The 27,417-nt window shown below is 44.8% G+C and overlaps 1 long non-coding RNA gene across 1 annotated transcript in view; it reads right to left on the reverse strand.

Moving 5' to 3' along the window:
• LOC126235933 (uncharacterized) overlaps window positions 1-27,417 on the reverse strand; it is a 574,660-nt gene that overhangs the window by 129,313 nt on the left and 417,930 nt on the right. The gene's annotated exons all lie outside the window — the stretch shown is intronic.

Consider the following 27,417-nt stretch of genomic DNA (forward strand, 5'->3'; position numbering starts at 1 on the left):
GTTGCTGTGTGTTTCCATTCCATGATTAATGTGATTTGAAGAGAAGTAATAAAATGAGCTCTAACATGGAAAGTAAGCGTTTCCGGATACATGTCCACATAACATATTTTCTCTCTTTGTGTGCGAGGAATGTTTCCTGAAAGTTTGGCCGTACCTTTTTGTAACACCCTGTATACATTTAAAAGAGCAATAAATGCAAGTACACTAAAGAAATCCCTGGCTGGCATCCTATTTTCGTGCAAACTAGTGCCAGAAACAAAGGACTGATTTGTTTATTTCTAACGTCAACTTCTGAAACATAGGACTGGCAACAAAAAAAGACAGTTCACAACCTATATAGTTCTCTAGATGTGATTGTTCAACTCTGGCAGTGCATATGAAGCGCCGAAAATGCTCTGTCGCATGTTGAATTTAAAAATATTATCTGAAGATCTTAAAATCGTCTGTTTTTAATGTATGATATACCAAAATGTTCAGCAGAGTCATATAAAACAAAGCATAAAATGTCAAATGTCACCTAATTTGACATACAATCTCCTTTAATTTGAGGAAGAAATATCTCAGAATTACGTTTGGAGCACAGAACAGTATGGACGTGGGTCACAACTATGGGGAAACCGGAAAGGATAATAAGTTTTGGCGGTATAGAACGATGTTGAAAATTAGGTGGACTGTTAAGAAATGAGAAGGTTTTACGCAGAATAGGCGAGGAGGGCAACAGGTGGAGAACACTGACATAAAGAAGGGTCAGGACGGTAGTGCATGTGCCAGAACTTCAAGGAATAACACCCACTGTACTTGATGGAGCCACAGAGGGTAAAAATTGTAGGGGATGATTGAGATTGGAATACATCGAACAAATGGTTCAAATGGCTCTGAGCACTATGGGACTTAACATCGGAGGTCATCAGTCCCCTAGAACTTGGAACTACTTAAACCTAACTAACCTAAGGACATCACACACATCCATGCCCAAGGCAGGATTCGAACCTGCGACCGTAGCGGTCACGCGGTTCCAAACTGAAGCGCTTAGAACCTCACGGCCACACCGGCCGGCTCATCGAACAAATAATTGATGGAATTAAATACATTTGTTACCCAGAGATGAGGAGGAATTCACGGTGGGCAGCATCAAATAAATCACAAGACAGGTGACACAAAAAGAAAAAATGTACACAGCCTGAATACTTGGCCTGCAGACCTGCTTTCAGCGCTACGGCGAGTGCTCCCAGCGGGCAATGGTTCTCCGGGACGCTACGAGGCGACAGCTGTAAGCGGCCCTCGGGCAGCGACAAACTGTTTACCGCCCGCCGGGGCTATTTCAACTTGGCCGGAACCAAACACCCCCCGACTGGCAATTAAATTCCCTCGCGGCAAAACAAACGAGCCGTGACTCGTCTTTGAACGGACCTGTTGCCTGTGTCTGCGCCTCCCACGCTTCGCCGTCGGAAAGGGAAAAGTAATGTGCTTTCGTAAACAATTTGAAAACAAGCAGACGGAGAAAACGATCACGCAAGTGACAGAAACGAAGGAGAACAAAATCTGACGTCCATAACCTCGACATGTTTCAGCAAACAGTTGGAAATGCTAACGAGGACGCAGATACGGAAATAGTGATGAAGAAACTTTCATGTGGCGCATAATTCAACTACAAATCTGGTTTCCCAAAGCAGTGCATTATTCTGGACAGATTATTCAGAGAATGCGATACGTGACGGGCAGTCAGTGTACAAGATTCCATGGCAATTAAACTAAATGACAATATTGGGAATGATAATTCACAGCTTGCAACTACTTTTAACAACAACTTTCTAAACGTAACAGCAAATATACAATTAAACAATTCAGTTGGAGAAGCAAGAAAATATATTCCATAAAGTTTTAAGCAACTAGCAGCATCAACAACACCCTCCGATGAAATTAATAAATTATAGAAATTCTAAAATACAAAAGCTCCTGCGGGATTGATGTAATTTCAAACAGAATTCTGAAAAGTTGTTCCAAGTTTAATAGTAATTTCCTTAGTGGTATTCGTAACGCATCGATGACACAGGAAATTTTCCCAGACAGGTTAAAAAATGCATTATTAAACCACCCATATGAAAGGTGACAAAGCAGACTTAAACAATTATCGTCAAATTCCCTTACTGACATCTTTTTCAGGCGCACACTTAAGCGGAAACAATTTATTTAACGTATCACAGACCGGTTGCCTCGACTGAGAATGGTATTTATACAGTCACTCATCAGATAGCACAAGCCTTAGATAATTATATATAGCCTGTTGGTTCTTATTGTGATATTTCAGAGGCGTTTGACTGTGTAGATCGTAATGCGCTCTTTGAAAAACTCGAGTTTAACGGAATTGATGGTTTTACGTCCAGCTGGTTTGGATCATGCTTCACAAACAGAGGGAAAAGAGTGAACTGAACAAATCAGACAATGTCAGAAAGGTGGAAAATTTTTGTGACTTGGAAAAAAAAATCACAAATAGAGTCCGACAGGGTTCAATTTTAGGTCCACTCCTGTTCCGTACGTATATGAATGATCTTCCACTTAACGTTCAACAAGCAAAACTGGTACTTCTTGCAGACGGTACTAATGTTGTAATAAATCCCATTAGAGAGAAAAGAACAGATGAGATAGAAAATGGTATTTTCCAAAGAATTTTAAGTGGTTTTCAGAAAATGGACTCTCCCTAAATTTTGAAAAAAACACACTACAACAAATAGAGCCATATCAACAATTAATGTAGCACATGAACAATAGGCAGTAAGCAGAGTAAAATTCTAAAATGTTTGGTGTACATACTGAAGAAAACTTGAACTGGGAGAAGCATATTACTGAGCTGCTCAAACAACTATGTTGAGCCACTTTTATTCATCGTCCAAGTGAACTATGGAACATGTAATTAAATAACTCAGTACAGGGCGCACTAAAATTTACGTTTTCCCGGTTATGATACTGTCACGGTTAAGTCACAAGTCTTGTGGGTGGTTTGATGGGGTCCACCACAGATTCTTTGTCTGTGCCAACCATTTCAGCTCACAGTTTCATATACAGCCGATGTCTCAATTACATGTGTATAAATTCTAATTTCTGTTTTCCGCTTCACTTTTTTCCCTCCATCGCTCCTCTAGTACAGTGAAAGCTATTCTTTGAAGTCCAAACACATGTACTATCATCCTATCCCTACAGTAGCCAGTGTTTTTCATACATTGCTTTCCTCCCCGATTCTACGAAGTATCACCTGATTCGTTATTAGGCTACATAATTTTCAGTGTCATCCTGTAATACCACTTCTTAAACGCTTCGATTCTCATACAGTATCCTCGCAGACCATGAATCAATTCCATAATATGTTGTGCTCCAGACGCACATTCTCAGAAATTTTCTTCTATTGTTAAGACTTACGTTTGCTACTAGTACACTTCTATAGGGTTTATAATTTGAAATACACTCCTGGAAATTGAAATAAGAACACCGTGAATTCATTGTCCCAGGAAGGGGAAACTTTATTGACACATTCCTGGGGTCAGATACATCACATGATCACACTGACAGAACCACAGGCACATAGACACAGGCAACAGAGCATGCACAATGTCGGCACTAGTACAGTGTATATCCACCTTTCGCAGCAATGCAGGCTGCTATTCTCCCATGGAGACGATCGTAGAGATGCTGGATGTAGTCCTGTGGAACGGCTTGCCATGCCATTTCCACCTGGCGCCTCAGTTGGACCAGCGTTCGTGCTGGACGTGCAGACCGCGTGAGACGACGCTTCATCCAGTCCCAAACATGCTCAATGGGGGACAGATCCGGAGATCTTGCTGGCCAGGGTAGTTGACTTACACCTTCTAGAGCACGTTGGGTGGCACGGGATACATGCGGACGTGCATTGCCCTGTTGGAACAGCAAGTTCCCTTGCCGGTCTAGGAATGGTAGAACGATGGGTTCGATGACGGTTTGGATGTACCGTGCACTATTCAGTGTCCCCTCGACGATCACCTGTGGTGTACGGCCAGTGTAGGAGATCGCTCCCCACACCATGATGCCGGATGTTGGCCCTGTGTGCCTCGGTCGGATGCAGTCCTGATTGTGGCGCCCACCTGCGCGGCGCCAAACACGCATACGACCATCATTGGCACCAAGGCAGAAGCGACTCTCATCGCTGAAGACGACACGTCTCCATTCGTCCCTCCATTCACGCCTGTCGCGACACCACTGGAGGCGGGCTGCACGATGTTGGGGCGTGAGCGGAAGACGGCCTAACGGTGTGCGGGACCGTAGCCCAGCTTCATGGAGACGGTTGCGAATGGTCCTCGCCGATACCCCAGGAGCAACAGTGTCCCTAATTTGCTGGGAAGTGGCGGTGCGGTCCCCTACGGCACTGCGTAGGATCCTACGGTCTTGGCGTGCATCCGTGCGTCGCTGCGGTCCGGTCCCAGGTCGACGGGCACGTGCACCTTCCGCCGACCACTGGCGACAACATCGATGTACTGTGGAGACCTCACGCCCCACGTGTTGAGCAATTCGGCGGTACGTCCACCCGGCCTCCCACATGCCCACTATACGCCCTCGCTCAAAGTCCGTCAACTGCACATACGGTTCACGTCCACGCTGTCGCGGCATGCTACCAGTGTTAAAGACTGCGATGGAGCTCCGTATGCCACGGCAAACTGGCTGACACTGACGGCGGCGGTGCACAAATGCTGCGCAGCTAGCGCCATTCGACGGCCAACACCGCGGTTCCTGGTGTGTCCGCTGTGCCGTGCGTGTGATCATTGCTTGTACAGCCCTCTCGCAGTGTCCGGAGCAAGTATGGTGGGTCTGACACACCGGTGTCAATGTGTTCTTTTTTCCATTTCCAGGAGTGTAGTAGCAATCCCTATGTGGCAACGGCTGTCGGCACTTGGACGGGTGACCATCGAGGCCGCCATGCGCTGTTGCCATTTTTCGGGGTGCAATCAGCCTCGTGATGCCAATTGAGGAGCTACTCGACCGAATAGTAGCGGCTTCGGTCAAGAATACCATCATAACGACCGGGAGAGCGGTGCGCTGACCCCACGCCCCTCCTATCCGCAGTCCGCAGCTCGTGGTCGTGCGGTAGCGTTCTCGCTTCCCACGCCCGGGTTCCCGGGTTCGATTCCCGGCGGGGTCAGGGATTTTCTCAGCCTCGTGATGACTGGGTGTTGTGTGATGTCCTTAGGTTAGTTAGGTTTAAGTAGTTCTAAGGTCTAGGGGACTGATGACCATGGATGTTGAGTCCCATAGTGCTCAGAGCCTCCTATCCGCATCCTCCACTGAGGATGACACGGCGGTCGGATGGTCCCGGTAGGCCACTCGTGGCCTGAATACGGAGTGCTTTAAACCAGCCCCATGTATGGTTCAAATGTTTATTAAATCATACCATTACCGGCTTCGGATTTGTTGCAAATCCAATTTCAGCTGGCTGTTATATGCTTTCTTGCTTTTCTGTTGGGGTTTGTTTTTCATAGTTGATATTCTTTTTGAACATTAAGATAAACAAAAGGTTTCTGGTTCAATTTTCTTTCGCGCAGACATAAGTGAAACTGTCTTAAGGTTAACAAAATAATTTAAATACATTCTCTCGTAAGCTCGAACGAAAATCTTTTACATTAGGGTGGATTCCATTGGGAACCGTTGTGCTCAGCGACTGTAAACATTTTATAATCAGGGATGAACACAGCAATCAGTCACATACAAATCTGTATTTTATTGCAGATCTAGCTAGATTTCAGCTACCGTCGTCAGTGTGTTTAGTAGCGAGTCATATAGATCCAGAAAGCTACAACGTGCACTTGTTGTTAAAACGACTTTAACATGTCCATAGCTCAGTTCAGTTGTGGGAGCGCGGATATACGTGCCCTTCTACGAGCTATAGTCACTGTCTGTACAAACTACAATAATACGCCAGTCATTATTAACAGCAGTAGCATGGCTGGTTTTCGTGTGCGTTGTAGAGCGTCTACTTCATACTTCGTTGTACAAGTGAAATGGAGACATCACGAAAATTCATTGAAATTAATCTGGAACAAAGCCAAACAAAAAATATCGGTAAGAAATATCAATAATCTTTTGTCGACAGACGGGCACAATTTTGTATAAAAGAAGTAAATGCAGGAGAGCTAAAGGATGTGGGCGACTTGAAAATGTTGAAAAGGAATTTTGAAATCTTGACGCTTTAATGGAGCAAGAAGTGTGGCTCGTCTATAAAGCAGACTGCGTACAGAAAACGCTCGACTATTTGTTATCCCCACCACGTCGGATTAAAGGTAGCAATTCAAAGGCACGCTGCTATATTTGTTAACGGTAGGTTTTATCAACACGCGAGTATTTTGAAACTGTGAATCCCTTGGAGGGTAGACCGTTCTTTTCGCGAAACACTATTGAAGTTGAGAGGACCAAAGCTTCCACCAATGTACATGTAACCAATATATCGACCGACAGATAAACCAGGGCTCGTACGGAAGCATACACTGATAAGCCAAAAATTTATGATCACTACCCACCGCGAAATTGGATGCCATCTGGTGGCGTTGACGGCAGATGACGCGTTGAAAATATGTAAGTGGAGCAGACTCGGACGGGGATCACCATAGCGAAGACATGGACTCCAAATGTGGCAATCCATTGAGGTAAATGACTTTGACAAAGCGTAGATTATTACTACGCAGAGCCTGTGAACGAGTATCTCGAAAACGATGAAGCTGGTCGAATGTTCACGTGCTGCTGTCGTGAGCATCTACGGAGAGAAGTAGGACAGTGAAACCTCCACTAGGCGCTAAATGGTTGGACGTCCACGACTCTTCACAGAACGTCCGGTTCAGAGGCTTGCCTGTCTCTGAAGAAAGAGCACAACGCTGGTGCACGCACAAGTGTTTCGGAGCACACCGTTCATCGTGCATTGTTGAACATGGAGCTGCGCGGCAGACCGTCCCTACGTGTTCACATGTTGACCCAACGACATTGTCAATTATGATTGCAGTGGGCACGGGACCATCGGGATTCGACCGTCGTGTTGGCTTTTTGGACGAATCACATTTTTGCTACACCAGGTCGATGGCCGTTTCCACAAACGCCGTCATCGAGGTGAACGGCCAGTCGGAGCAGTATTATGCTATGGGAGACATTATCCTGCTCTTGCATGGCACTTGTAGTAGTAATCAGACACACGCTGACAGCTTCCCCGACGGCGATGTTATCTTTCAGCTGTGTAACTGTCCGTTTCTCGGAGCCAGAAACATGCTTCAGTGGTTTAGAAGCATTATAGTGAATTGATGTTGATGTCTCGGCGACCAAATGTAATCCTATAGAACCCGTCTGGGTCGTTATCGGGCGCTATCAACCGCGTACGCAAATCAGCGGTCAGTTATTTACGCAAATTACATGACGTCTGCTTACAAGGGAACCTCCCCATCGCACCCCCCTCAGATTTAGTTATAAGTTGGCACAGTGGATTGGCCTTGAAAAACTGAACACAGATCAATTGTGAAAACAGGAAGAAGTTTTGTGGAACTATAAAAAAAAATAAGCAAAATATACAACTGAGTGGTCCATGTGGTCCATGTGCAAGATAGGCAACATGAGGACAGTATCAGCTCAGGAGCGCCGTGGTCCCGTGGTTAACTCGAGCAGCTGCGGAACGAGAGGTCCTTGGTTCAAGTCCTCCCTTGAGTGAAAAGTTTACTTTCTTTATTTTCGCAAAGTTATGATCTGTCCATTGACGTCTCTGTTCACTGTAATAAGTTTAGTGTCTGTGTTTTGCGACCGCACCGCAAAACCGTGCGATTAGTAGACGACAGGACGTGCCTCTCCAAGGGAACCAAAACATTTGATCGCAAGGTCATAGGTCAACCGATTCCTCCACAGGAAAACACGTCTGATATATTCTATACGACACTGGTGACGGCATGTGCGTCACATGACAGGAGTATGTTGTCGACCCACCTAACTTGTACACTTGGCGAATGGGTAAAAAGATTCTTGTACCTTGCCCGATTTAGGTTTTCTTGTGGATGTGATAATCACTCCCAAAAAAGTGATGAAAACATAAGAGTTTGTCACATAAACTGCAACAAATGAATGCAACAGTTTCACAGTCACACAGTTTTCCCTGTGCTCTGTCAAAACATATGTTTTTAACGTTTTCAAATTTTTCCGCGCGTAGACTGTCAAATCCTGCATATGTCCAAGCAAATCTGAACATGTCCTGGAATTTTGGAGAGCGAAGTTGATTATGTGTGATTGCCTGATCTTTGATAATTGTCTGAAAATAAAAAAACTAAACTTTTTACTCGAGGTAAGACTTGAACCGAGGACCTCTCATTCCGCAGCTGCTCACGCTAACCACGGGACCACGGCGCTCTTGAGTTCACATTCTCCTTGATGTTGCCTATCTTACGCATGGAGTACTCAGTTTGTATATTTTGCTTATTTTTTTCATTATACCACAGAACTTCTTCCTGTTTACTCGATTGATCTGTGTTTTAAGTCCTATCCACTGTGCCAACTTATAACTAAATCTGAGGGGGGTGCGATGGGGAGGTTCCCTTGTTAGACATCTAACGCCACATACCTCTAGAAAACCACCAACAAAATGTCGGATCTGTGATACGCAGAATCAGTGATGTATTTCGTTGCAAAGACGGACATGATGATTTGGTTCATCATTGTACAGACGAACGTTCTCCCCTCGCTCCATTTGTGATTGGAATAGGAAAGGGATTCACTGACGGTAGTAGAAGAGACCCTGCAGCAGATAGTGAATGATCACTTGAGAGTATACACGTAATTGCAGAACTTCAAAAGGGTGTAGTCAGGACCGGATCTGAACGCGGTCACGAACAGCTCATCAGCGAATTTGAAAGTAGTTTACTCTACTGACACGACAACGATACCTACTGATACAGATGATGGAACTATAGTCTAGAAACTCTGGAGTTTACAAAGTATACAATACTGAATAATGAATATTTTTAATATGTTTGTTCTTGCGATTTGCAAACAAGTAGCATTTCAGAATATATTTCCCTCAGGGTAACTGATGTTATGAAAGATGTTGTACATTTCATCTCTCCTCCCTCTGCCATGGTATGAGTTTTTTGTCAATATGAACAAGCGCACCCGTGTCCAACGTCATGTCACGGAAATCTACACGGGCATCTTTACTGAACAAGTCACAGTAAAATTAATAATAGAGTCTACTTCCGATTGTACCACAACGGCGGTAACGTGTATACGTCACAGAGACGGCGTATCGAAAATAGTCGATAACACCTAGGAAACGGAAGTATGAAAAAAAAAAGAAAAACCGGGGAAGTGTGAGTAGGACCCGCGCTGTAAGGGTTCTCTACAAACTTATTAGGTATATAGACAGTTCATCCACAGGTTCCGAGGAATGAGTTTGCGAGTATCAAAATGTGTGAGAGAAATAATATATCTTTTGACTGCATTGACTTAGCTTAAACGTGTTACACCACCAAGGGAGCGTAGATCTTAGTATTTGACACAAATTTGAACTTCATATATCCACCTGTCCTTAGAAAACGGTGCTAAGAGACCGACAGACAGACGGACAATGAAGTAGTCCTATAAAGGCCAATTCACATTGTCCGTCACATCACGTTACGTCAATTCCCTTAACCCAGTACCGAACGGCGAAAGTGACGTTGAAGTTTATTAACGACCAAAGGAAACTTCATGACATACGTTCTTGATCAATTTTATGTGGTAAATGCTGAGAAGCGAAGCAATATTTCAGAATATCGACATTTATATGCTACCAAAATACATACATACATATGTAAAACAATATTTACAATGGAATAAACAGGCTCTGTTTACTTTATTCATTATGCAGTCTTGGAGTGCCTGCGTTATTCCGAATAACTACGCAATGCTCCTTCGTACACGCATGCATGCATGTCCGAAGGAATATTGCATCGTGACTGGGAATAACACAGGCACTACAATATCGTATTTATCAGCTGACACCGGGCAAGCTTCCGCGCCCGGTAGCTGAGTAGTGCCGGCACGGTAGCTCTCCGTGTTCGGTGAGAGTGGCGGTGGCCCTCTGCAATAAAAAAACTGAGTAAGGGAATCAACGATCAACTTGGACGGCTGTTATGTGACGTCCGCTCAGACCAAACGCGACGAACAACACCGAACAAAATAAAGAAAAGAAAAAAGGAAAAAAGTAATCAGCGCGACAGAATGTCAATCTTAAGGGCCGGGTTCGATTCCCGGCTTGGTCGGAGATTTTATCCGCTCAGGGACTGGGTGTTGTGTTGTCCTCATCATCATCATTTCATCCCCATCGACGCGCAAGTCGCCGAAGTGGCGTCAAATCGGAAGACTTGCACCCGGCGAACGGTCTACCCGTCGGGCGGCCCTAGTCACACGACATTTACATTTTTTACCGGGCAAGCGACTTTCAAGTGAAATGCGTCGCCTTTACGGGGGAAGATAGAGTGCATAATGGATGTAAGAGAACAGGTCGTAGAGATATGGTTGATAAGATATGCAAGTTTAGGTGTAGCCCTGAGTCGTGCTCGGACAGCCAAATGGTAGCTTTGCAGTTCGTGCTATGGATACCGTTTTGCCAGCACGGCAGCTCTGCGTGTTCGGTCAGAGAGCTGTCTGTTCTCTGTAACAAAGAAACTGAGTGAAGGTATCAATGATGCACTTCAACGGGTGTCATTTGACGTCCGCCACGACCACATGTAACGAACAATAACGAACAAAACTGAAAAAAAAATGGTAAGGCGACCGCTGGCGATAAGCGAGAAATCCGTGTTCGAATCCAGGTTCGGCACTAATTTTCATAGTCATCATTCCATTACACAGCTGCTGGTTGTCCATATTCGCAACTGCGAATACATTTCACGTTATCCATTGTGTTTTGTTTCTTACGAAATTAATAAATTCATGAACAACTGTATTCTTCTCCTTCGTTAGAGCCCGTCCACTTAAAATATTATTTAATTAAAACTGCTTCGCCCGCATCTCGTGGTCGTGCGGTAGCGTTCTCGCTTCCCACGCCCGGGTTCCCGGGTTCGATTCCCGGCGGGGTCAGGAATTTTCTCTGCCTCGTGATGGCTGGGTGTTGTGTGCTGTCCTTAGATTAGTTAGGTTTAAGTAGTTCTAAGTTCTAGGGGACTTATGGCCACAGCAGTTGAGTCCCATAGTGCTCAGAGCCATTTGAACCATTTTTTTTTAAACTGCTTCATCAACTTACGTTTTTGTTTATATACAGAATGGGTGTCAGCTCCGCTCTGTTGCTGTAAAACAAATGTTCAAATGTGTGTGAAATCTTATGGGACTTAACTGCTAAGGTCATCAGTCCCTAAGCTTACACACTACTTAACCTAAATTATCCTAAGGACAAACACACACACCCATGCCCGAGGGAGGACTCGAACGCCGGGATCAGCCGCACAGTCCATGATTGCAGCGCCTTAGACAGCTCGGCTAATCCCGCGCGGCTACTGTAAAACCTAAACATGTTTTGCTCTCAGATATCTGTCCTCGCTTGTGGAAGAACACAAAATGGAAAAAATATTCAAGTCTTCACGGGACATTAGCAGTTTGCCAAGAAAACGAAACACAACATTAAAATAAAGGTTAAGAAGACACAAAACCACACCACAACATGAGTGTATGAAGATGGTATCTGTTCTTTCGGGCGTGTCCGAAAGAACAGTTACCATCTCCATATAGTTAAGGCTAGCCGCCCATTGACCTTCTTCTTCTGTGCTGGATGCACATGCATTGCCCGAACTCTTAGGCTAGGCGCAAATTGAGACGAGTATAGCGCGTGTGGCGCGACGCAGCGCAGCGCGTGTTTTTGTAACATCTCAGGTTCAAATGGGACCGCGCAAATTGCGACGCGACGCGACTGGGACGCGACACGCGCCTGCGCCAGGTCGCGCGGCGTTGTGGTTGAGGCACAGGTTCTCGCGCCGCGCGTCGGGCTAGCCTTGCTAGCAGCGTGGGAAATTTGAGGCGGGGAGCGGAAAAGTAGCACGGCCATATGCTCACATCGGAACGGCGCATATGAGCAGTGGTAATATTGCCCATACGATAAATTTTGCCTTACTGTGTACTGAATTTTATTGTCTTTGGGTAGTATTTCGTTTTTCGCCATTTAAACGCTCCAGCTTTCCTCGTTAGCACGTTATACTTTCCTGTTACTTATATGTGCATAGTTTTGTTTTGTTTTGTTTTTCTTCTGTCAAGATAGATGTATACTTCAGTAACTGATGAGCCATTGGCCACTGGAATTGCACCATATGCCCCCCCCCCTCCCCCCCCCCCCGCCCCGATGTTTTCAGATCGCAAGAAGGGACAGAGGGTAGTGAATAAGGAAGCAAGGAATATTATAAAATCATGTGATTAAGAATCAAGGCAGGAAAGAAAAGCAAGGTTATCTTCTCGCTGCCTAGTAAGCTAGCGTATCTGTACGATCTGTTACAAAAATTTAGAAATGGATAATCTCCACAGTGCATCTGGTAAAAAGCGTCCAAAATCTGAAGTATAGAAGTTTCACTGTGATTATTCTGATATGGATGTAATAATGTAATACGACACACTGTACCACATGCATGTGAGCAACATATTTCCACTGCAAGCTAGAAATAGTCGAAAAGCAGTCACAAATAACAATGTTTTAATTGGTTCGCCGTGATGAGAAAAAGCATTTCAATTGTTGCATGTGCATTATCAGCATTAATAAACTAATTATACAACAACAGTCTACACAAATGAAGAAAATGGTCGGTATTATTACGAAAGTAGGAATATCCTAAAAAGTGTTATGATTAGATATATTTAATTTGTTGAAATGTGCTGCTGACAAAGGCAGATCTACTTTCATGACAATGTTTTTCGAACTCCATCTCACAAGGCACACATGGCTAGCTTGTGCATTCCTGTCGCGCGCATTATCCTTCGCTGCTGACAATACACTCACCATTGTGTTGTGCGACATATCAATTATTTTTCTCAATAACAACTATTTTATTCGCGATCACGCATTGTCAGTTTGGTAAGCCCTAGGTGAGTAAACAGAATCTGGCATGTGCCTACCATTCCGCCTGAAGGAACGCTCGTCATAATTTTAATACTGCTCAGATCAAGAGAAGGAATAAAATCCTTTGGTAAGTTTCCATTCCAGTCGCTCAGTGTTAAAAATACGATGGGTTACAGGGATTCCACCAAAATTCCAACAGAATTGCCAATCTGTTTTTGTGTGAGTTGTTAACCTTTTCTCATTCCTAGAAGCATCACCATTTATGAGTAAAGGCCACATTTCTCTTGGTGACTGGTTTAATTGTACTTCCTTTGTCACAATGTAATTTGCCAAACTCATCTCACAGGAGCTATTGAGACAGAATTCCGAAACGGAGGGCCTCATTAAACAAGTAATTGGCAATCACAGAGCTCAATAGCTTACGAAAAACCTCGTAGTAACGGTTTGCAGTAACATAAAAGAAGAAATTTCATGTTTATTTTCATACTAGGAATCTCTTGTTTCGCTAGCTGTCGATAACTCTTAAAAAATTACAATCACTGGAGTGAAATAAATAAAAAAAGAAGTATAAGTAGTGATATATCGCCATAGATAAGAAAGTTACGTGTCCAGAATGAGATTTTCACTCTGCAGCGGAGTGTGCGCTGATATGAAACTTCCTGGTAGATTATAACTGTGTGGCGGACCGAGACTCGAACTCGGGACCTTTGCTTTTCGCGGGAAAGTGCTCTACCACCTGAGCTACGCAAGCACGACTCACGCCCCGTCCTCATTGCTTTACTTCTGCCAGTACCTCGTCTCCTACCTTCCAAACGTCTCGGTCCGGCACACAGTTTTAATCTGCCAGGAAGTTTCAAAGTTACGTGTGTTTAATAATTGGCAAAACACTCTCCTCCTTGTGTGCTATCATTCGCCAAACTTTCGTTTCGATGTCTCGAGCGGTTTAGGAGATACGAGAGATGTTGCGAGTATTTCATTCTTGCGGGCGTGAGATCGGAAGTGAGCGCGCTACATGGGATCCATTTTCTAGAGGTCGGAGGCAGATAGAGACCTCCTCCCAAGTCTTAACAAAAATTAAGCATGTTAGCTAAATTTCATACGCAGCAACATATGGTGTAATACGCACCAAACGCAAAATCATAGCGACCCCTAATTTCCGTTGCAAACTTTTTGAGTTTTGCGTAGTATCTTACTAAAATGTGTACATCACAATAAGAATGGTCATTAGCGAGGTGATGGGCACTTCGTCACGAAGCTGACATATAACGCTACAAGTAAGGCAAAAATCATATATTTTCAGAGAATAGTTTCTGTAAAATCGTTTGAGAAAGATAAGAGGTTGCGCGCGCTTCGATTCTGTCAGCGCAGAGCGTCGCCAGTCGGCGCGTGCGAAGTAAACGGTGTACGCGTCGCAATATGCGCTGGACCCGCGCGACCCGTGCGGCACGTGCGTGTCGCGCTGTAGTCTCGTGTCACGTCACACGTGCTATACGCTTCTCAATTTGTGCCTAGCGTTACGGGACTCGGTAAGATTGTTTGCGGCGAGTAATGAGTGTAATGGGAAGGGGCATTATGAATTTAGTGTGTGGGTATTTAGTTGGGAATGTGCGTCTCACGGGGAGCGCGCAAGGGATAAATACCTGCAGTCGCACTATCCTCTGTACGCTCGTGGTTCAGATGGATAGAGCGTCTTCCATGTAAGCAGGAGATCCCGAGTTCTAGTCCCTGTCGGGGCACACATTTTCGACTGTCCCCGTTGATGTACACTCCTGGAAATGGAAAAAAGAACACATTGACACCGGTGTGTCAGACCCACCATACTTGCTCCGGACACTGCGAGAGGGCTGTACAAGCAATGATCACACGCACGGCACAGCGGACACACCAGGAACCGCGGTGTTGGCCGTCGAATGGCGCTAGCTGCGCAGCATTTGTGCACCGCCGCCGTCAGTGTCAGCCAGTTTGCCGTGGCATACGGAGCTCCATCGCAGTCTTTAACACTGGTAGCATGCCGCGACAGCGTGGACGTGAACCGTATGTGCAGTTGACGGACTTTGAGCGAGGGCGTATAGGGGGCATGCGGGAGTCCGGGTGGACGTACCGCCGAATTGCTCAACACGTGGGGCGTGAGGTCTCCACAGTACATCGATGTTGTCGCCAGTGGTCGGCGGAAGGTGCACGTGCCCGTCGACCTGGGACCGGACCGCAGCGACGCACGGATGCACGCCAAGACCGTAGGATCCTACGCAGTGCCGTAGGGGACCGCACCGCCACTTCCCAGCAAATTAGGGACACTGTTGCTCCTGGGGTATCGGCGAGGACCATTCGCAACCGTCTCCATGAAGCTGGGCTACGGTCCCGCACACCGTTAGGCCGTCTTCCGCTCACGCCCCAACATCGTGCAGCCCGCCTCCAGTGGTGTCGCGACAGGCGTGAATGGAGGGACGAATGGAGACGTGTCGTCTTCAGCGATGAGAGTCGCTTCTGCCTTGGTGCCAATGATGGTCGTATGCGTGTTTGGCGCCGTGCAGGTGAGCGCCACAATCAGGACTGCATACGACCGAGGCACACAGGGCCAACACCCGGCATCATGGTGTGGGGAGCGATCTCCTACACTGGCTGTAAACCACTGGTGATCGTCGAGGGGACACTGAATAGTGCACGGTACATCCAAACCGTCATCGAACCCATCGTTCTACCATTCCTAGACCGGCAAGGGAACTTGCTGTTCCAACAGGACGATGCACGTCCGCATGTATCCCGTGCCACCCAACGTGCTCTAGAAGGTGTAAGTCAACTACCCTGGCCAGCAAGATCTCCGGATCTGTCCCCCATTGAGCATGTTTGGGACTGGATGAAGCGTCGTCTCACGCGGTCTGCACGTCCAGCACGAACGCTGGTCCAACTGAGGCGCCAGGTGGAAATGGCATGGCAAGCCGTTCCACAGGACTACATCCAGCATCTCTACGATCGTCTCCATGGGAGAATAGCAGCCTGCATTGCTGCGAAAGGTGGATATACACTGTACTAGTGCCGACATTGTGCATGCTCTGTTGCCTGTGTCTATGTGCCTGTGGTTCTGTCAGTGTGATCATGTGATGTATCTGACCCCAGGAATGTGTCAATAAAGTTTCCCCCTCCTGGGACAATGAATTCACGGTGTTCTTATTTCAATTTCCAGGAGTGTATATCAACGCCCGTCGACAGCTTAGGGTATTGATGTAATTATCATTTCACAACATGAGTGAGCGCGTCGAAAATAGGTTAAATTCCGATTTTAGCAGAAGGCACAGTAGTGAAAAGTTTCTTTCCTAGAAACCTTGACGCCACGTGACGAGACTTGATGATCCGTTGACGGCCTGTGTTAATGCTGGCAATTTGAAATGCAGTGTGGAATGTTTTGACGTGACGTGACGGCTAGCGTGAATTGCATGAACGCGTGGTGTCTGTTCTTTCGGATATGTCCGAAACAACAGACACCGCGCAGAATCTATTGCCGTTATACATTATCTGTAAATTGAAGGTGGAGAGGGGAAGAAAGGAGACGGAAGGCAGGGGATCATTGCTGTCAGCTGCATAGGGGGCTCCGGGGTTCAAATGCCGATCCGATGTCTCGATGCAACTGACAGCTGTGATTCCCTCCCTCTCCTTCCCTTTCTTCCTCTCTCCACGCTAAACTTACATATAGTATGAATTAACCTTAAGGGTTCACCGAGCGAGGTGGCGCAGTGGTTAACATACAGGACTCGCACTCGGGAGGACGACTGTTCAAATCCGCGACCGGACATCCTGATTTAGGTTTTCCGCGTTTCTGTAAATCGCTTCAGGCAAATGCCGGGATGGTCCCTTTGACAGAGCACTGCCGAATTCTTTCCCCATCCTTCCATAACCCGATGGGACAGAGGACCTTTCTGTTTGGTCCTTTCCCCAAAATTAACCAACAAACCTTAAGTGTTCCGCTTTTACTATTTAGTTACAGAACATTAAAAAGAAAAGCTCATACCAACAAAGGCCAGTTAATGGTTGATTTTTTAGTTTCGAAACTGTCGCGCTTGTGACGTGTGGAACGGCAAGGTTACTTTTCCGGCGGCAGCGGTTATGTTTCTTGGTACGAGGCACCGGTGCCAACAGAGCGCGACTGCTGCGGGACTTGTGAGCGTCGGGCAGCTGGGAGAGCGCAAGGACGGCGGTGGTGAGTCTGCAGTACGATGAGAAACGACATCTTCCCGAAGCCGGCGGGCGCAGGTGCCGCGGTGGAAGCAGCTGGCAGTTCCGCTGCATCTCGCCAGGGGCCGGGCACTGCGCGATCGCCGAGGTTGTCCGAACGGCGGGATGGGCCTCGAGGTGTTGAGGAGTCAGGAAGAGTCTGCGGCGCCGAGAGGAAGTGGCGACTTCAACTTGAGCCAGCGCCGGAGGCCGCTGCGGGTTCTGACTGACAAGTTGCGGGCCGGTGCCAGGTTGTTGCCTGGCGCACTGCCCACGATTGTTCGGGCGTCGGTGATGCTGGTCCAAGGAGTCGCCGTTGGGGCGGTCAGTTCCTGGAGAGACACGAACAAAGCTCGTCTGCTAGCAGCCAAGTCCAAGGGGCCTCACGGAGCTGGTGTGGAGCGATACCGGACGGACAGCGGTCAGTACGGTCGGTCGTAAGGTGGGCAGCAACTTGAGGTAGCGGGTGCTGTCTTCTCGGGTCACGCGCACAACAACTAATTGAAGGCTTCGGCAGATTACAAGCAGCGCTGAGGGTTATTCTGATGACCATGAATTCGAGGTACAGTGTAAGATACAATTGTGACAAGGTGCGTTAATTGCAGCAAGTTGTAATTCAGTGTACTATGGAAATCTGTGGGCGTTCTGTAACTAGAGATGGGGGATCCGCTCTTGAACTAATTCATAGAGTTCAATCTTTCAAAGGAGTGAACAATCAGTGATTCAGAAAAAAAGAACGGTAGCTCCAAACGTTTCCCAGGCAGAGAGAGAGAGAGAGAGACGGAGCATATCAGCAGCGCCTCTGCTGGTCAGAGCACAGTGCACGCCACACAACACAGCCAGCGCCGGCCTCTGCCCTGCTTCTACCTTGGCTGCCTGCATTGTGCAGTGCCCCATTGGATTTTGTGTTTCACATATGCCGGGCCGTCTCTGTGCGTCGTCTGCCGTGTGCACTGTGCAGTGTCTGGCGCAGCTTAACTTCGCATCGCACTCTGTCGACGATCGTTTCAGTCGCACGTCCTGCCCTCTGGGCAGTTGATGCCAGCAACAGGACAGAGAGCCACCTAGCGGATAACATAGGAACTACTTGCAAAAACCTGCTCGCAAGGGAGCGGACGATTTGTCTCGGAGCGGGTGAGCTCCCCCCATCCTCGGAACTCGCCCGCTCAACGCTCACCCCACCGTCTCGACTCTAGCCAGAGCGTCGAGCAAAGCGACTCTGGTGTCACTCTGGTCTCTGCGGTCTCAGCTCACGCAGAAATACAGCTCGCGGCTCGACCTGCTCGACTCAGCGCCTCTGCATCGGAGTTTGTCCCCACTGGATATTGTTCTTCATAGTAATACCGCTATGTATATTACATTATTATGTTATGTATACATCAATTGTTTTTATTTTATTTTTATTTGTTTAAACTGATTAGATTAGGTTCCTGATGACTACTCTTACTATAGGATTTTTATTATGGACACTCGAATTTACGCTTTAATTACGAGCGAACCGATAAACGTATCGCAAAATGTGATACACCAATATTTTCCTTGTTTTATTCTGCGTAAGGCTATATGCAGCACTTTCGTTTTACAGTCAAATTTATATTTTTTTTTCTTATTCTGGTACGGATTTTGCGATTTTAGGCGTCTTCGAAAGGAAAAATATATGGCTTGCAATGTATTTGTATGAGGTTAATGAAATTTTAATACATTATAGCCAAATATATTGTTAATGTAAATCTCAAGTTACAACATTTTCCGATCACCCAAAAAACCACGCTAGTGCAAAATAAATCAATAATCAAAAACTTTGTCATATCGTGGAAATTTCAATAAACAATACAAAATTCTTACTCATTATCTATGTTACTTCAAAATAGGATCAAATAAGATCAAAATACAGGTATAGTACTGGAATAAACCAAGTTTAAAGGGCAATGTGCCTTTCATTTATTTTCTTTTGTAAATGAGTGGTGAGTCATGAAAAACAGCTAATTCATTTCAGGGAGTGAACAGTTCTGATCCAATCTCTGAAAAGAACAGTTTTGCCCATCTCTATCTGTAACGGCTTGTTTGTTCGTTCGTGCGACGTGCTATATTGAATGTTACGTCAGTGGCCAAGCCTGTTAAGTCAGTATCGCTGCGCGCGTGACTGTACTGATTAAATGAGAATAATCTTCATCATGTTGAGCCCACAGCTGATATTAAAGTTACTAAGTAATGAAAACCATCTCAGCTATATTTTTACACATTCATTGTGTTACGATCGGTTTCGTTTCCTTAACATCTTCAGGTTCCCGAGTCAAGAAATAAATGGTCTGGCTGTCGTATGTGCATTACATACTAAGATTAAAAAACAGCCGACCAGTTGCGAAGGATAAAGTAATCTTTACCTAGGTTTCGATAGATTTAAATCTATCTTCTTCAGAAGGCGGCAGTATTACATTAACATGGAGTAATATGTCATTGTCGTATTTACAAACATCTGCATAACTCGATTAGTCCAAATAAAATATAGCCCTGAGAATAGGGTTTGTCAGACAAATAAAAATAAGTACATGGAGTCGCTTATGCGCTCTCCAACTTCCATGTACTTATTTTTATTTGTCTGACAAACCCTATTCTCAGGGCTATATTTTATTTGGACTAATCGAGTTATGCAGATGTTTGTAAATACGACAATGACATATCACTCCATGTTAATGTAATACTGCCGCCTTCTGAAGAAGATAGATTTAAATCTATCGAAACCTAGGTAAAGATTACTTTATCCTTTGCAACTGGTCGGCTGTTTTTTAATCTTATTACGTGGAACCGTTGCTGTTGCGCAGCTATGTTTAAAATACTGCATTACATACACTACATTAGATACGACAACCAGGGTTGAAACTGTTTTATTACAACGCTGGTTCTGTTTTGTAAACACTAATTTTGAATTGTGCTACGGTGTTGTTGTTATCGAACTCGTGGTGGACTTAAGCGTACTGAAAATCGTTGTCTTATGTGACTGATTTTTTAAATGTGCAACCGGATTACTAATCATATAGACATGAAAGTGTATAGATGGGTAATGATGTTGGCAGTTGATGTCCTGGAGGTTGGATGTAATCAGTAGTAATACAGTAAGGAGTATTTAGTGTCTACATTACTGTTTTTTGGAGGGGGGACAGCGTTCGTTCTCTTCTTACTGGTTCAATGGGACCATCATCGTGAAAATCTAATAAATAAAACTTGCTTTTACAACTCCCATGGGGATCGATAGCACATCTCAGGTTTAGCTTAAACTATCCACACGGCATAACTCCGGATACAGAAGTCACACGAGATTAAGTCATCTGAGTTTGGACGTCTACAAATTAGTTCTACTCTATCTACCCTTTGGCTGGACTGTTCTGTACAAGGGTGGCGCCAACGTACATCTCACTTAACGACTGCAGAAATAGATAAATCAAGGCTCGTACGGAAGCATACAAACGGTCGTGTTTTCCTTGCTCCTTTGCGGGTGGAATAGAAAAACGACTGAAAATTAATGGTAAAAGATACCGTCCGCCAGGCACCGTATGGTGGCATGTGGAGTGCATACACACATCAAGAAAAGTTTTGCATCACCCCGGATCCCAGAACTCCTGAAGATAGACGTAGACTGTGGATATTGTATCACAGACACAGTCTCTGTCTGTTCAGAGATGTCACTGAACCCGCCCAAAGATGTAAACAACCATGCATGAGCAGCGCCTATTAGACGGAGGGGGTCCGACAGCTGATCAGTTCCAGTCATTCCACCAGGAAGGAGGTACACGGCTCGTGTTGTCTGTAGTTCAACCATGCTTAGAGGGTCAATATCGCGGTTTGATCGCGTTCGCATTATTACTTTGTGCCAGGAAGGGCTCTCAACAAGAGAAGTGTGCAGGGATGTGAACCAAAGCGATGTCGTTCCGATATGGAGGAGATCTTTGGTGTGACGTCATAAGCGCGTGACTGCGTGTGAGATCGCTCTCTAAGTTTTCATCTATTTTTAGGTTTCAGATATATATTTTAACTGTTTTTGTGATAATATTTACTATATAAGTGACTTATTAGTGGTTTCTTCATTCACCTCTGCATTTCTTTTGTTGTGGCCTGATATTTGTGAGTGTTTCGTATCGAGCAACTTAACCTCTTACCCGTGTTTACATTCCGCGCTGACCAGTTGCAGCTGTAGCGGCGCGTCGAAAGCTAAGTACTAATTAATTGTTTGTGTATAGTAGTTTATTTAGGAACTTTAGTAGTCTTCAACCGGTGTTCTTGGTGTTTTCCGGTGAAATAACTTCAGAAGAAATTTTTGCGCACTACTTTCAGTTTCGTTACTGTCATTAGACGTTTGATTTTCTTTCTGTGTTAGTATTTTGTTATATTCTCATTTGTTGTTGATTAATACTGTCAATAATAGTAGTTACTTCCCTTGTAGAGCAAGTTTGTGATTATTGTAGTCAGTTTTTAACATCTTCTTATTGTAGTAGCGGAACTTAGATAAAGTTGTTTTCTTGTTTCAATAATTGTAAAATTTTACCATGAGTGAGACGTGTGGGCTTTGCCGTAGGTTCGTGAGCAGTGGATTGTGGTGTGAGACTTGTTCGAAGTATTTTCACTGGGGGGAATGCAGTGGGGAAGCCAGTGGGCATTCTGGTGAGATCCTCTCCTGGAACTGCAGGTTATGTAGCAAGAGTAAGTTGATAGAGGAGCAGGAGCGTAAGATCTGTGCCCTTCAGGTGCAGTTGAAAAACGCTCAGGAGGAGCTAGATAGGATGAGGAGCGAGAAGGTGGTTGGGGAATGGGAGCTGGCTGTTGGCAAGAGGTCTGCTAGGAGAAGGAGATTTTCAGATAGTTTTACTATTGGTGTTTGTAATAGATATGACCAACTGTCAGAGTCTAGTGGAGAGGAATCTCTAGTAGCTGTAGGTGTAGGAAGTATGCAGCAGACCTCAGCAGTTACGGTGGCTAGGACAGTTGCAATGTCTAAGAGAAAGAAGAAGGTTCTGCTGTTAGGTAGTTCTCATGGTAGAGGTGTAGGCCAGCAGCTGCAGGAAGTTTTGGGGAGTGAGTACCAGGTCACCAGCATTGTGAAGCCTAATGCAGGATTGGCTCAGGTGACTTTTAACATAGGGGGGGGGGGGGGGGTTATGTAGGGATTTTACTAAAGAGGATCAGGTAGTGATTGTGGGTGGGGCTGGTAATAGTATTGATAGGGATGGGGAGTATGACATAGATGGTGACCTGGAAAAGATAGCCACTCAGACTGGCAACACGAATGTGCATTTCGTGGAACTGTTTCAGCGTCACGATCGGCCTCATCTTAATACAACCGTCAGGCGTAATAACATGAGACTTGGGGGTGCGCTGATGACAGAAGGCATGAGTCACATTTCAGTGGTGTCGGTGGAGTCTATCGGCAGGACGGGTTTCACTAGACATGGCCTACACCTCAACAGGTATGGGAAGGGGAGGTTGGCAAAACTTATAGGTGACAGCATAGGTGGGGGTGGTGGGATCACTCATGGGAAAATTCCGGTAGTTGTGGGTGTTAGAGCTGTCCCTTTTTTAGATTGAAGTCAGCTGATAGGTATTCCTGCTTAAGGGAAGTCTCTCTAACAAAGAAACCACTTTCTACAAAGCTTGGGTATCCGATTAATGAGGGAATTAGTATATTTCATCAAAATATACAGGGTATTAGAGATAAAGTTAGTGAACTGCTTATAGATGTTGACTCTGAAATTATTGGTATATCTGAACACTTCTTAAATAAGGAGATAATTCAGAGGCTTCATTTACCAGGATATAGGTTGGCTGGCAGCTTTTCTAGGAGCTCTTTGCGGTGTGGGGGAGTAGCCATGTATGTGAAAAACGGTATCCCATTTGAGTCAATTGATGTTTCAAAGTACTGCACTGAAAAGGTGTTTGAATGTTGTGCAGGTGTGGTTAAATTTAGTGGAGCTAAACTTCTTACTGTTGTTATTTATAGATCCCCAGACTCAGATTTCACAACATTTTTGCTAAAGCTAGAGGAGGTTCTTGGTTCACTTTATGGGAAATACAAAAAGTTAGTTATATGTGGTGACTTCAATATTAATTGTATAAGTGATTGTGCAAGGAGAAGGATGCTGGTAGACCTCCTTAATTCATATAATCTTATGCAAACCGTATTCTTTCCAACGAGAGTGCAAGGGAACAGTAGAACAACCATAGACAATATTTTTGTTCATTCGTCATTATTAGAAGGGCATTCTGTTAGCAAAAAGGTGAATGGCCTTTCAGATCATGATGCACAAATTTTAAGTCTAAAAGATTTTTGTGCTGCAACACATGTTAAATATAGTTACCAACTTTTTAGGAAAGCTGATCCAGTTGCTGTACAGACTTTTGTAAACCTTATCAAGGAACAAGAGTGGCAAGATGTTTATAGTGCTGATACAGTAGACGATAAATATAATGCTTTCCTCAAGACTTTTCTCGTGCTCTTTGAAAGTTGCTTTCCGTTAGAACGTTGAAAACAGGGTACTAGCACAAACAGGCAGCCTGGGTGGCTGACTAAAGGGATAAGAATATCTTGTAGAACAAAGTGGCAATTATATCAAAACGTTAGAAACAGTCACAATCTAAATACAGCAGCCCATTACAAACAGTATTGTAAGGTGCTTAAAAAAGTTATTAGGAAGGCAAAAAGTATGTGGTATGCAGATAGAATAGCTAAGTTTCAGGATAAAATTAAAACCATATGGTCAGTCGTAAAGGAAGTGGCTGGTCTGCAGAGACAGGTCGAGAATATAGAATCAGTGCGTAGTGGGGATGTCCGTGTTACTGATAAGTCGCATATATGTACAGTACTTAATAATCACTTTCTGAATATAGCAGGTGAACTAAATAGAAACCTAGTCCCAACAGGGAATCATATAGCGCTCTTAGAAAAAAGTGTTCCGAGACTGTTACCTGAAATGCTCCTCCATGATACTGACAAGAGGGAGATTGAGTTAATAATTAAATCACTAAAGACCAAGAACTCTCATGGATATGACGGGGTATCTAGCAGAATACTGAAGTATTGTTCCACCTATGTTAGCTCAGTACTTAGCCATATCTGTAACTTTTCCTTTAGGAGTGGTCGGTTTCCTGACCGATTAAAGTACTCGGTAGTGAAGCCACTTTATAAAAAGGGAGACAGGGATAATGTTGACAATTATAGACCTATTTCTATGCCATCGGTATTTGCTAAAGTTATCGAGAAGGTTGTATATACAAGGTTACTGCAGCATTTAAATTCACATAATTTGCTGTCAAATGTACAGTTTGGTTTTAGAAATGGCTTAACAACTGAAAATGCTATAGTCTCTTTCCTCTGTGAGGTTTTGGACGGATTAAATAAAAGGTTGCGAACGTTAGGTGTTTTCTTTGATTTAACGAAGGCTTTTGACTGTGTTGACCACAAAATATTACTGCAGAAGTTGGAACATTACGGAGTAAGGGGAGTAGCTTACAATTGGTTCGTCTCCTACTTTAAGAACAGAAAGCAGAAGGTAATCCTCCGCAATATTGAGAGTGGTAATGATGTTCAGTCCCAATGGGGCACTCTTAAATGGGGCGTTCCCCAAGGGTCGGTGCTGGGGCCACTGCTGTTTCTTATTTATATAAATGATATGCCTTCTAGTATTACAGGTGATTCAAAAATATTTCTGTTTGCTGATGACACCACCTTGGTAGTGAAGGATCTTGTGTGTAATATTGAAACATTATCAAATAATGTAGTTCATGATATAAGTTCGTGGCTTGTGGAAAATAATTTGATGCTAAATCACAGTAAGACTCAGTTTTTACAGTTTCTAACTCACAATTCAACAAGAACTGACATTTTAATCAGACAGAATGAGCATGTTATAAGCGAGATGGAACAGTTCAAGTTCCTAGGCGTATGGATAGATAGTTGTTGTGGAAAGCCCATGTTCAGGATCTTGTTCAGAAACTAAATGCCGCTTTATTTACCATTAGAACAGTATCTGAAATAAGTGACATTTCAACACGAAAAGTAGTATACTTCGCATATTTTCATACGCTTATGTCATATGGTATTATTTTTTGGGGTAATTTTTCTGATTCAAAAAGGGTATTTTTGGCTCAAAAACGGGCTGTTCGAGCTATGTATGGTGTAAGTTCGAAAACCTCTTGTCGACCCCTATTCAATAGTCTGGGAATTTTGACATTGCCCTCACAGTATGTATTTTCTTTAATGTCGTTTGTTGTTAGCAATATTAGCTTATTCCCAAGAGTTAGCAGCTTTCACTCAGTTAATACTAGGCAGAAATCAAATCTGCATGTGGAATGCACTTCCTTGACTCTTGTGCAGAAAGGAGTGCAGTATTCTGCTGCATCCATTTTCAATAAGCTACCACAAGAATTCAAAAACCTTAGCAGTAGCCCAAACACTTTTAAGTCTAAACTGAAGAGTTTCCTCATGGCTCACTCCTTCTATTCTGTCGAGGAGCTCCTGGAAGAGCTAAAAAATTAAGCAAATTCCAGTGTTACATTCTTGATTTTCTTTATTTAAACTAACGACTTGTCGCCTGAATATGTTTCTTATATTTCATTTCATTCTGTTTCTACAATCGTGTTATAATTTCATGTATTGACTCGTTCCATGACCATGGAGACTTCTCCTAAATGTGGTCCCACGGAACAATAAGTAAATAAATAAATACACAGGAACTGTCGATGACATGCTTCGCTCGGGCCACCCAAGGGCTACTACTGCAGTGGATGGCCGCTACCTACGGATTATGGCTCGAAGAAACCCCGGCAACGACGCCACAATGTTGAATAATACTTTTCGTGCAGCCACGGAACGTCGTGTTACGATTCGAACTGTTCTCAATACACTGCATGATGCACAACATCACTCCCGACGTCCATGGCGAGGTCCATCTTTGCAACAACGACACCATGCAGCGCGGTACAGATGGACCCAACAACATGCCGAATGGACCGCCCAGGATTGGCATCACGTTCTCTTCACCGATGAGTGTCGCATATGCCTTAAACCAGACAATTGTCGGAGACGTGTTTAGAAGCAACCGGGCCACGCTGAACTCCTTAGACACACTGTCCAGCGAGTGCCCTGCTGTTTTCGGGTGGCATTATATGGGGCCAACGTCCGCCGCTGGTGGTCACGGAAGGCGCCATAACGGCTGTACAATACGTGAATGACAACCTCCAGCCGGCCAGAGTGGCCGAGCGGTTCTAGGCGCTTCAGTCTGGAACCGCGCAACCGAATCGGTCGCAGGTTCGAATCCTGTCTCGGGCATGGATGTGTGTGATGTTCCTAGGTTAGTTAGGTTTAAGTAGTTCTAAGTTCTAGGGGACTGATGACCTCAGATGTTAAGTCCCATAGTGCTCAGAGCCATTTAAACCATTTTGCCATCCTCCACCCGATAGTGCAACCATATCGGCAGCATATTGGCGAGGCATTCGTCTTCATGGACGACAATTCGCGCCCCCATCATGCGCATCTTGTGAATGACTTCCTTCAGAATAACGACATCGCTCGAATAGAGTGGCCAGCATGTTCTCCAGACATGAACCCTATCGAACATTCCTGGGATAGATTGAAAAGGGCTGTTTATGGACGACGTGACCCACAGACCACTCTGAGGTATCTACTCCAAATCGCCGTTGAGGCTTCGGAAAATCTAGAGCAACAGTGCCTTGACGAACTTGTGGACACAAATACAGGCATGCATCACTGCAAGAGGACATGCTACTGGGTATTAGAGGTACCGGTGTGTACAGCAATCTGGACCACCACCTCTGATAGTCTCGCTGTATGTTGGTGCAACATGGAATGTGCGGTTTTCATGAGCAATAAAAAGGGCGGAAATAATGTTTATGTTGATCTCTATTCCAATTTTCTGTATAGGTTCCGGAACTCTCGGAACCAAGATGATACAAAACTTTTTTTGATGTGTGTATATAGATGTCGATGTAGAACTGGAAAAGTCGTATTCCAAAACGGACTTGAACGGAGTGCACGTCCCCCGATATGCGCAAACCGGAACAGTTTCCCACATATGTTAGGCCACCTGGTACAACAACTCATGAACGTTCAATAAGTTTGAAATGCACTTGTGTTTCTTGAGTAGATA

Source organism: Schistocerca nitens, chromosome 2 (assembly GCF_023898315.1).
Source record: "Schistocerca nitens isolate TAMUIC-IGC-003100 chromosome 2, iqSchNite1.1, whole genome shotgun sequence".
NCBI lineage: Eukaryota > Metazoa > Arthropoda > Insecta > Orthoptera > Acrididae > Schistocerca > Schistocerca nitens.